Source organism: Hemitrygon akajei, chromosome 1 (genome assembly GCF_048418815.1).
Source record: "Hemitrygon akajei chromosome 1, sHemAka1.3, whole genome shotgun sequence".
NCBI classification, from domain to species: domain Eukaryota; kingdom Metazoa; phylum Chordata; class Chondrichthyes; order Myliobatiformes; family Dasyatidae; genus Hemitrygon; species Hemitrygon akajei.
The window spans coordinates 44,549,286-44,560,592 of record NC_133124.1 but is presented as its reverse complement, the minus strand read 5'-3'; positions in this window follow the sequence as shown (position 1 = coordinate 44,560,592).

Genomic DNA, 11,307 nt, shown 5'->3' with positions numbered 1-11,307 from the left:
CTGTACATCATGAAAAGGAAATCATACTTGACAAACCAAGGTTTTTGAAGATGCAACTTGTAAAATAGAAAAGGGAAAAACAATGGAAGTGGTGTGTTTGACTTTTCAGAAGACTAAAATGTTGAGGCACAAATGGGCCAGCGTGTCCCTATGTAGCAAGAATTGAAAGCAAGCAGTCAAGTGAAACAAGCAGTTAGGAAAGCAATTAAAAGTTGGACTTCAGTGCAAAAAATGTTGAGTACAGAAGCAAGGAAGTTTTGGTACAGGAAATTGATGAAACACTATCTAGAGTCTTGTGTAGAGTTTTAAACCTTCACATCTGAGAAAGGATTTGTTTGCCTTGACAAACAAGGATTTGTTTGACAGTGTATTAAATGTTTGCAAGACTGAATCATGGGATGACAGGACTTATGTATGAAGATAGTTTGAGACAGTTAAGCCACTGTTCATGGAATTATAGAAGGGATATCATAGACTCATTTAAATCGTGACAGGAGTAGACAGGCTGGATGCTCCCAATAGCTGGAGAGTCCAGCACCAGGGTTCATAGCCTTAACAAGTGGGGTATGCTATTTAGCATCAAGATCAGGAGAAATTTCTTTACCCAAAGAGTAGTGAATCTTTAAGGGTGGATTTCTTTGCCATACAAGGCAATGAAATCACTTATTAAATATATTCAGGAAGGAAGTAGATATAATTATTAAAGCCAAAGGTGTCAAGGGATCTGGGGAAAAGGTAGAAACAGAGGACTGAAGAACATGATCAGCCATGGAAAGGTGAAGTGGGCCTGAAGGCCAAATGAAATATATTTTCCCCTATTTCAAAATTTCCATTAATCTACAAACAAGGATATCTTGATGCAATTACACATTGCAATGGTGAGGCTCCATAAGGAGTATAGTGTGAAGCTTTGATCTTACGATACACTTGGCATAGAAGATTCACTTTCATGAAACTTTCATATTAGGGAAGGCTAGGTCAACTATTCACTAGTCTTCAGAAGGATGAGAGGAAATCTCTTTGAAACATACAAAGTTCCAAAAGGACTTGACAGACTGCCTGCTTTCCCTGGCTGGGAATCTGAGGAAATGGTACATTAGAGACAAACAACACACACAAAATCCTGGAGGAACTCAGCAGTTCAGGCAGCATCTATGCAGATTAATAGGTATTCAATGTTTCAGGCTGAGACCCTTCTTTAGGATACTGAGGAGGAAGGGGGAAGATGCCAGAATGCAGTGGGAGTAGGATTCAGCATCCAATGAGCCAAATGTCAAACTACCAGTATTTCAGAACAATCAAACAGTCAGATGTTTAATGTATATTTAAGATCAGTTTCAAAACAGAAGAATGAGAGAAGATTTTATAAAAACATTTAAGATTGTGAAAGGCATTGATAAGATAGAGGCAGGAGAGTTTTTCCACTGGAAGGTGAGATGAGATCTAGGGACACAGCCTCAAATTTGAGGCAGTAGATTTTGGACGGAGATGAAGAGAATCTGCATTTCCCAGAGAGTAGTAAATCTATGGAATTCTCTGTCCAGTGAAGCAGTAGAGGCTACCTCGTTTAAGACACATTTAGATAGATTTTTTCATAGAAGAGAAATTAAGGGTTGTGGGCAAAAGGCAGATGGGTCTAGCTGTAGCCATAACCAGATTAGCAATGATCTTATTGAATGGCTGACCAGGCTCAGCAGGCTAGTTGGCCCACTCTTGTTCCTGTTTCTTATGTTCTGATGCAATGTACTCCATTTACTTTCAGGTACTGCCTGCTGATGGACCTGCCTTGAATGTCCATTATTACACTTACTCTCTCTGCTCCTGCTTTCTCACAATCCCCGCGCTGTCAAACAGAAAGCAGGAATGGTCATGAGCAAGTATGCCACTGAATGCCAAAAATGCTAATCCCAACCAAAATCACAGCTGTGTGAAATTTGCATAATAAATAATACATTTATTGTGAAGGATTAACAGACAACATTTGACAATTTTTGTATACAGATTTGCCTACAATCCCCAATAACGCTAAATGGTCAGTTCTTGAAGGTACAGCTCAACCTTGCTGTACTTCTACAAAATCAAACAATCTTTATTTGAAATGTGTGCTAATACTTTACAACGTTTCCTGAACATACATATGCTTGATAATTTTATACTTCTAATTTAAGGCCAGCAAGTTTATGTTACTGACAGATATAGCAGAGTATCTTCTGGTATATTTCTACTCACGGTTGTGAATTAACTGACTTTGCACAAGCTGCATAAATGAAAAGGGCAGGGCATCGATATTTAATTGTCTGGTTAATTGTTATACTGCAAAAGTATGTATTATTATTTTTATTTTTTTCAGGATTATTTTAGAAGCTACCTGAATGGTAAATCATGTGAAATATCAGTTGTCAATGAGTGAACACACAGCAGTGTTTTAAATATTTTAAGTTTCCTTTTCTGACAGTTCACCATGCTCCCTAAAGATTTTGTAAGAACTGGCATGGATCAGCAATGTTGGTGACTAACGTGTGTAATCTCGGTAACAGGAAATCTGCATTCCCTTCAGTCTGCCACTCATTGTTTCAGTCAGTTTTCAATTGAATGATATTTTGATGAAGGGATAAATCCTGGCCAGTTGCTCTAGAAAGTACACCATTGTGCTGTTTATGTCCCACAATGAAACACAGCTTTTGTCAGCATGACAGAACTCATTAACAATCCCTTAATTCTTGTGAATAATCTATTCTCACACACCGAATAGATAGAAAACTCATGCTAAGTAATACGTTTTCAAAGCAAAAGAATACTCAAGACATTATAGTTGTGGACATTATAGTTGTCTTTGTAATGGTGACTACATTTTTCAGTGATGAACTGTGAAATGTCCCCAGCATCAAAGTTCAAGCTTCAAAGTAAATTTATTGTCAGTTATAGTACTACATCTCCTTTTTAAGAAAGCTGTGTCTATTTTCTTGATAATTCTATAGAATGTCTTTTATCATTGTTGGAAATCATATGCAATCCCTTTTCATGCTTGCCTCTATAATATTGCCATTTTCTTGTTAATAAATATCAAAGGCTTATGAGTCTTGCTTTACAAAGAGCACGATATAGATGAAAGACCCAAGAAATTTTGGAGGTGCTGGAAATCTTGAGCAACACACATACAAAAAGCTAAAGGAATTCAGTAGGCCAGGCAGCATCTATGAAGGAAAGAAAACAGTTGACAATTCAGGCTGACACACTTCATTAGGATTCATCAATCCTGATGAAGGGCCTCAGCCTGAAACATTGACAGTTTATTTCCCTCCGTAGATGCTGCTTGTCCTTCTGAGTTCCTCCAGCATTTTGTGCACATTCCATATTTATTCTTTTCATTCCCATGCTTTTAGCAACTGAAATTTTACTAAAATGGTCAAGTTAGCATATCTCTTCAAAACCACAGGTGTCCAATTTCCTGGATTGTCCCTATTTCCCTTCTTAAACAAAGGAACAACATTAGTTGCTCTGCAGTCCTTTAGCACCTTGTCTGTGGATACAAAGATCTTCTTTAGTCTCCTCTCAACTGCATCAATAAGCTGGGCTAGATCCTATTAGGTCTTTGGAATTTATCCACCTTATGCTCTTAAAGAAAATCAGCATCACCTCTTTGATTTCAAATACTTCACACTGATCTTACACTGATCATGTCCTTCCCATTAGCGAATACCATTTCAAAATACTTGTTTAGTATTTTGGACTCCAAGCATAAGTTCCCTACTTTTATCATTGAGTGGTCTTACTCTCTCCTGCGTCACCTTCTTGTTTTTAACGTACAAAAGGGCCTTGGGCTTCTTCTCTATAATCCTACATGCAAGGATATTTTGTGTTCCATTTTGACCCTCCTAGTTCCATAAGACTATACAATATTGAGGCCGAATTGGGTTGTGCAGCCTGTTGCGCCTATTCCATCATTTGGTCATGGCTGAGTTATTAACCCTCCCAATCTCATTGTGTTGAGCATTCCATGCTAGAATTCATTCCACTTTTCTCTATATTCCTCAAAGGCCACGTCTGATTTCAACTTCCTAAACATTTACTCAATATCAATTACTCCCCACTTACTCTCCCAAGCTCCTGCCCAATAATGCTGTCATTTGCCCTAGGTCCAAACTTATTCATAACTATCTTAAGGATTTGTGAAAATTGCTTCCATTACTATTACCAAGGGTTGTATTAGGAGTTCGAGGAGGTCTGGTATGAAACTAACGACTCTAGAAAATTTCTATAGATGTACCGTGGAGTGCATTCTGACAGGTTGCATCATCATCTGGTACAGAGGTGCCCCTGCACAGGATCAGAAAAAGCTGCAGAGGGTTGAAAACTCAGCCAGCTCTATCGTGGCCACCAGCATCCCCACCGTCGAGGACATCTTCAAAAGGCAATAGCTCAAGAAAGCAATATCCGTCATGAAGGACCTCCCCATTCAGGACATGCCCTCTTCTCATTACTACCATAAGAGAGAAAGTTCAGTAGCCTGAAGACCCATACTCAGCATTTTAGGAATTTCTTCTCCTCCACCATCAGATTTGCGGATACAATAGGGTCTTTTAAGAGACTCCTGGACAGGTACATGGAGCTCAGAAAAATAGAGGGCTGTGGGTAACCCTAGGTAATTTCTCAGGTAAGGACATGTTCAGCACAGCTTTGTGGGCCGAAGGGCCTGTATTGTGCTATACGTTTTCTATGTTCCTATGTTTCTATTTCTGAATGGACAATGAACCCATGAACACTACCATTATTTGGCTCTCTTTTTGGACTATTTATTAATTTTGCATTGTAATGTCCTGGTTAAGATGTCTACTGCTATGCTGTAGGTATTTTGTTTTAGCAGTTTTCTGCAAAAGCAGTGTGTCCTGCTGATAGAATGTTTTGGATTTGGCCAAAGATAAGAAGCCCTGTTGTTCAACTTAGGAATGTGGTGTCAGCCAGTCCAGATTTTGGGATCTGGAGAAAATTCTAGAGAGAGCAGGGAGGAGAGAGTTGTGTGATGGACAACAGTCCTGTCTTAGAGTTATTTTGTTGGGAGCTGTGGAGTGAGACAAAAAGGAAGATGTTGCAGAATGCTGTTGGAAGGAGAGTCCCAGTCACAAGAAATGTTTTGTGCAGATGAATGGCTCCAAAGAGGAAGGGCAATACTCCTGAAAGATAGAGCCAGTTTTCTCGAGATGGTCTTCGCAGGGAAGAGAAGTAAGAAAGAATAAAAAATAAGTTACCTCAAGCAGTCTAAGAGGAGGGGTCACCACTTCCCTGGCTATAGATTGACTCATAGAGCTGAATGGCCAGGGGTAAGAATGACTTCAAATAGCGCTGTTTGGAGCAGAGCAGTTGTCTTAGTTTATACTAACAGTGCGCTTCTGTTCAGCCAAGTTGGCATGCAGAGAGTGACAGATATTGTCCAGAATTGCCAGGATCTTCTGTAGGGTTCTTTGTTCTACCACAGCCTCCAGTGTGTCCAGTTTGACTTCTGTAACAAAGCCAGCCTTTCTAATCTGTTTATTGAGCCTGTTGGCATCACCCATGTTGATGCCATTGCCCCAGCACACCACTGCATAGAAGATTATACGAGCAGCAACAGACTGGTAGAACATATGCAGGAGAGGCCTGCATACTCCAAAGGACCTCAGTCTCCTCAGGAAGTAGAGGTGACTCTGGTCCTTCTCGTACACAGCCTCTGTGTATGAAAGGTGGCCTTCCCACTGCTGAGTCATGTGCTGTTAGCAGAGGTAGCTGATGAGCCAGGTCTGCATATGAGCTTGGTGAGGGGTTACAGTAAATAGTATAGTAATTTATAGTAATTTTTATATATTACAATGTACTACTGTTCCAAAACAACATATTTCATGATATAAGCCAGTGATACTAAACCTGATTCTGATCCTGATTCTAATTCTGTTACATGTCAATAATAATAGAGTTTATTCTGATTCTGATTATGCTCTCCCACTGAAATATCAATCACTTGGCCAGGCATGTTTCCCAGTACAACATCCAATATAGCCTCTCCTCTAGTTAGTCTATCCACAGACTGTTTTAAGAAACTCTCTTGGATGCATCTAAGAAATTCTGGTCCATCTAAAATTCTTACACAATTCCAATCAATCCCTATCAATATTGGGAAAGATAAAAACACCCAGTCCAATAGTCCAATAATTTTAGATCTTTCCATAAACTGCTTCTCAATCTCCCACTGGCTGTTGGAAGATTTATAGTACAGAGATGGCAAGCCAATGGCAAATGTGTCCAAACAATGAATTAACATAAATAAGCAACATTACTCATTCTTTTCCCTTATAAAATCCATAATTATTGTTACTAATTCATTAATCATTTTGAATCTTTGCTCAAAATTTCTATGGCATGCGAGAGAACCTTTAGAAGATCATCACCAGATTATCACATACTCTCAAAAGGCTTCACCAGCCTTACTATAGTATAATCTCATAATATTTGATCCCTGTGGAACACCACTGGTCACAGATCTCAAACCTACTGTGTAATCCAGTAATATTTTAATATTGGGTTGCATGATATCATGGTGCTTGTCATAATGCTAATTAAACACCAGCTATCCAGGTTCAGTTCCGCCTCTATCTGTAAGGAGTTTGTACATTCTTTCTGTGACCATGTGAGTTTCCTTTGGATGCCTCAGTCTCCTCCCACATTCCAGGCAGATGTAGTTTAATTGGTCACCTTTGTGTAAATAGATAGCGCAAGCTCATTGGGTCAGAAAGGCCTGTTACCACTCTGTATCTCTAAATAACATGAAATATTTTAAACAGAAGTAATCATTCTGTTGGTTTAAGATGCCATTACAGAAAATAAGATACTGTATTCATATATTTCATCTTTCTGGTGAGAAGATAAGTTGAAACTCTGTCTGCTCTCTCAGCTGGATATGAAGTAATCTAGTAAGATAATTTTGAGAAACACACACAAAATGCTGGTGGAACACAGCAGGCCAGGCAGGCAGCATCTATAGGAAGATAATTCTGCGATATCTCCAGCATTTTTGCCAATAGTTATTCCTCAATCAATATTTACTTTGAACATTGAACTTTGAACATCAGAAAATCAGATTATTAGAATATAATCATGTTGCTTTATAGTTAAGGGTTACCACACTATATTACCAGGTTTTCTACACTAGCAATTTCAGCTAGGCATGGTTTGTAAAATTATTTGGACAATTCTGGAGCTAGGAGAGGTGCAATATAATTGTAAAGCATCTTTCTGACTTTACAAAACCCATAAAGATTATATACAAGAAAATGCTTAAGGAAAATAATGTAGCTCTGATGCTGAGATGTTGGAAGGTACAGTATCTAAATTTAAATCTAGCTGGCTATGTTTACGAGAGCTTGGCAGGCAGAACAGATAAGTGTATTTCTCAGAACTGTTTGCATACTATCTACCTTCTTAAAACCCAAATATTTCCTTGTCACTCTCATTCTCAATTTCCAGTCCAATTTTCTTCCACCAACTCACAAATTTCCCCAGAGTCTCTAGCTGCAACAGCCTATCCCACTTCAATCTAGCTGTAGAGAATTGTTAGTAAGAATTTCTCATTAAATTTGACAGGACCTCAGTTTTGCCAGAATTTCCACATTTTCCCAATGAAAATAAACTCCCAGTCCCTTCCCACCAGTCTTGTTAACATGGTGGCCTATATTTCCATCAGGAAAACATGAGGTATCTAGAAATTGGAGATGAATGAGAAGCTTTCAAATGTGGTGGTCTTTGCTGATCATTGGGAAGAATATCGACCTCTCCCCAGGGCGGTCATTAACTAGCTGCACAAAAAGCTGCTGTGAAGATGAGGTGCCAAATATTGAAATGTACAATTGATTTAGTATTGTGCAATAAAGAAGCAGCCAATTAAAAAGCCAAATGATATGTTGATCATTTTTGCAAAAGAAGGGCAGCTTATTGTAATTATATAGGGTCCTGATGGGACAATGGCGGGAATATTATATACCAGTCTGCTATTTTACCTAAAAAAATGTATAGTGGTTATGGAAAGCACAGAAAGATACTCAGTGGATTGATTCTGGGACTGGGCAGTGTTTGTGCTATCAGGAAAGATTAAGCAGCCTGGGCCAATACTTTCTAGAGTCGGGAAGAATGGAAAGAGATGTCAGTGAAACATATAAGATTCACACAAGATATGGCAGGGTAAATGCAGAAATATATTTTCTCTATTTGCTGTATGGTCATGGTGTTAAGGTAGGAAGTCTGTTATGAGATTAGATGATTTTTTTCACCCAGAATAGTGTATCTTCAGAACACATTACACAAGAGGGCAATAGAGCCTCAACTGCTGAAAACATACCAAGCAAAGATATGCTAACCAATGGCAAGGAGGTACTGCCGGAAAGAAACACTGAATGAAAAGATCCATCATGACCTTATTTAATGGCAGAGCAAACATGCAAAGCTATCTGATTTATTGCTGGTTCTATTCCATATCTTCTTCAAATGTGGGGACAGTGGAAAACACAATTTTTTATGTATGCAGGCAACTATTGTATATATCTGATGCTGTTAGAAGTTCCACTACATTGTGAGACGAAGGCTGATCATTTTGAGTGAAATCGCAGCACATAGCAGAATGTATAGTATGAAATGGCCAGTAGAAATTTCACCTGTCCTCAACAGTGAAAATTGAGGCTGATATGTGCTGTATTTGAAACCCATTAAGTAACATCTCATTCAAATTCTGAGGTTAATATGATCCTGATAGTTTTGTGAGTTTTAAACAAAGGTAAAAGGTTTCAACTAAATGCTCCAGTTTATGCCAGTAAGGAAAGCAAACAACAGTATGTGACAGCAACACACATAAAATGCTGGAGTAACTCAGAAGGCCAGGAGGCATCTATGGAAAAGAGTAACCGGACCTCTTTTAGGGCCGTGACTCTTTTTCAGGACTGGAAAAGGAGAGAAGTCAAAGTAAGAAGGTGGGGGAAGAGATTGATGAAGTAAAAACAGCATGTGACCTGTGTATTCATAGCGTGTACAACTGATGCCACAAAAACTTCCATCATGCAAAAGTGATTTCCCAACAGCACAGTTTCACCCAGACAAGGTTCAGATGGATACTAATGGGTCTGAATTTCAGGCAGCACTTGGTGGTAAGACCATTTCTTCAGTCATCAGCTCACAATTGTGATTCCATTCATGTGAAATGACAGATTGCAGATCAACACAAAGCAAGTAATTGGTAGAAAGTTGAAAAACTGTTACATTATTAGTATTGCCTAATTTTGCGTGCAGATATAATTGTGCAAATGTATATTGTTTATTGCAGGTAATGATGCACCATCTGAAAAGTGGACATACTTTAAAATTTATTGTAGACAGATGGTTATCAAGAAGGCATGATGACAGAGAGACTGTGCGTGAATTTCCTCTCTCTCGGGAAGCTACAGACTCACCAGTCTATCCGGGTATGAAAGTGTCAATCTAAACCATAGTCAGAATAAATTACTTAAAACAAAAGTTGTTTGCGAATTGCTGTCAACTTCCTATAAAGTAAAATTCAAACTCCTAATCCTAATGACTTCTGATAAACATTACATGAAGCCAAAGAAAAATATGCATCAACTACATGGATGTACATAACTGCCCAAGTGTTATATATCAAACCGTAAATCACCCTGCCTTCTGATACCTCCATTATTCCATTTCATAGCATCACAATGAACTGAATGTTAACCCTGTGTTTCGATGCATGGGCTGGAGATGGGTAAAACAACCCAAGAAATTCGCAGTGAATAGCGAACTGCTTCCTACCCATTGAATTTGGAGTTTCATTGCTGTTATTTAGGCCAAAGACTGACCTGTATTAAAGTCTAATTTTTTTTAAAAATTGACAAAATGTTTGACTTTAATGTTGGCCCCTAAGCTTCATGAAACTTGCCTGTGGCAGCATGGTAAGTACATAGTAGCAGCAGATGGGACAGAATTCAATTTCAGGAACACACGGCAATGAATTCTTAATACTCACAGCTGCATTCCTTGTAGCCATTGAGAAAGGGTCTTTCAAATTACTTTTGCAAAGAGGTGACTTTATGATTTTGAACATGCCTTTTGTAAGTTGGATCAATTGCCTAAGGGTGCCTGTTGCTTATTCTGCCTTTGACTAGATCTCAGTTGATATGCAATATGATCAGCAGCAGCACCAACACTGCTGTGCAAAGACCTGTGGAAGCAAGATATAGAACAATGCTGCAGATAGGAGTTTGGGAAAGGGAGCTGCAGAGAATCAGTGCCAGAGAAGCAAACAGCAGAGTGATGCAGATGAAAGAGCTGGGTGGGGCACAACATGTGAAGCAGAGGAAAAGTTTCATTTATATCTGAAAATCAGTGGCTTAGATGATGTGCCAGATACTGACAAATGTCTGCAGCCTGGGAGAAGGATATTTGTTTCTCTTTGGGCATTAAAAAGGCTTATAGATACATCAACTTTTACCACAATAATGTCAATCATAATGAGCAGATAGCAACTTTTGCAGATTTGTTTGGCTTCCCTTAGCTGTTATTTATCAACTATTGCTCCACAATAACCAGGACTATTTATCAACTTTACAGCTTATGTCTTGCATCATTATGTGGTGTTTGCAAAAACAAAATCAATAATGGTGACTACAAAGATGTCTAATTGTCATCACAAAGATCCATGTGCTTCTCTAAAGATGCTGGGGATTGAAATCACTTATCCCAACTCAGTTTTACCAATATAAGGCCAAAGTAAAGTAGTACACTCTTCTATTCAGTCATTTCCTGCTGCTACAACATGACCTAATAGGAACAAAATCAGACAGAGCAGCCAGCGTCAATCTAGCAATGGTATCTCATCCAGCCCAGTTCACACTGCAAAGTCAAACGGAGTCTAGCATTGTTAAAACCAGAGTATTATACATTTGAACCAACATTCCATACCTGAATATGTCCTGTTACCCTAGCACAGGAGATCCCAACCTTTCTATGCCATGGACCAATACCATTAAGCAAGGGGTCTGTGAACCCCAGTTTGGCAGCGCCTCCTCTAGCAGGACAGAACAAACAAAGCTCAAAGTATTTTGAACTTTGATTCAAAGTTGAATCATAGGTAATTGTTTAATGATAATCAGTTGAACAAGGGTGCTTTTGGGTGTCTTTGAAATTAGTTGTGCAGCCTGTGAAGCATCATGCTATCGGGTCTACATAGCCATGAAAGTCTCTCCTATTTACCAGTTAATAAATGAGCACTTCCCCATGTCAAAGATAATTTAGAAA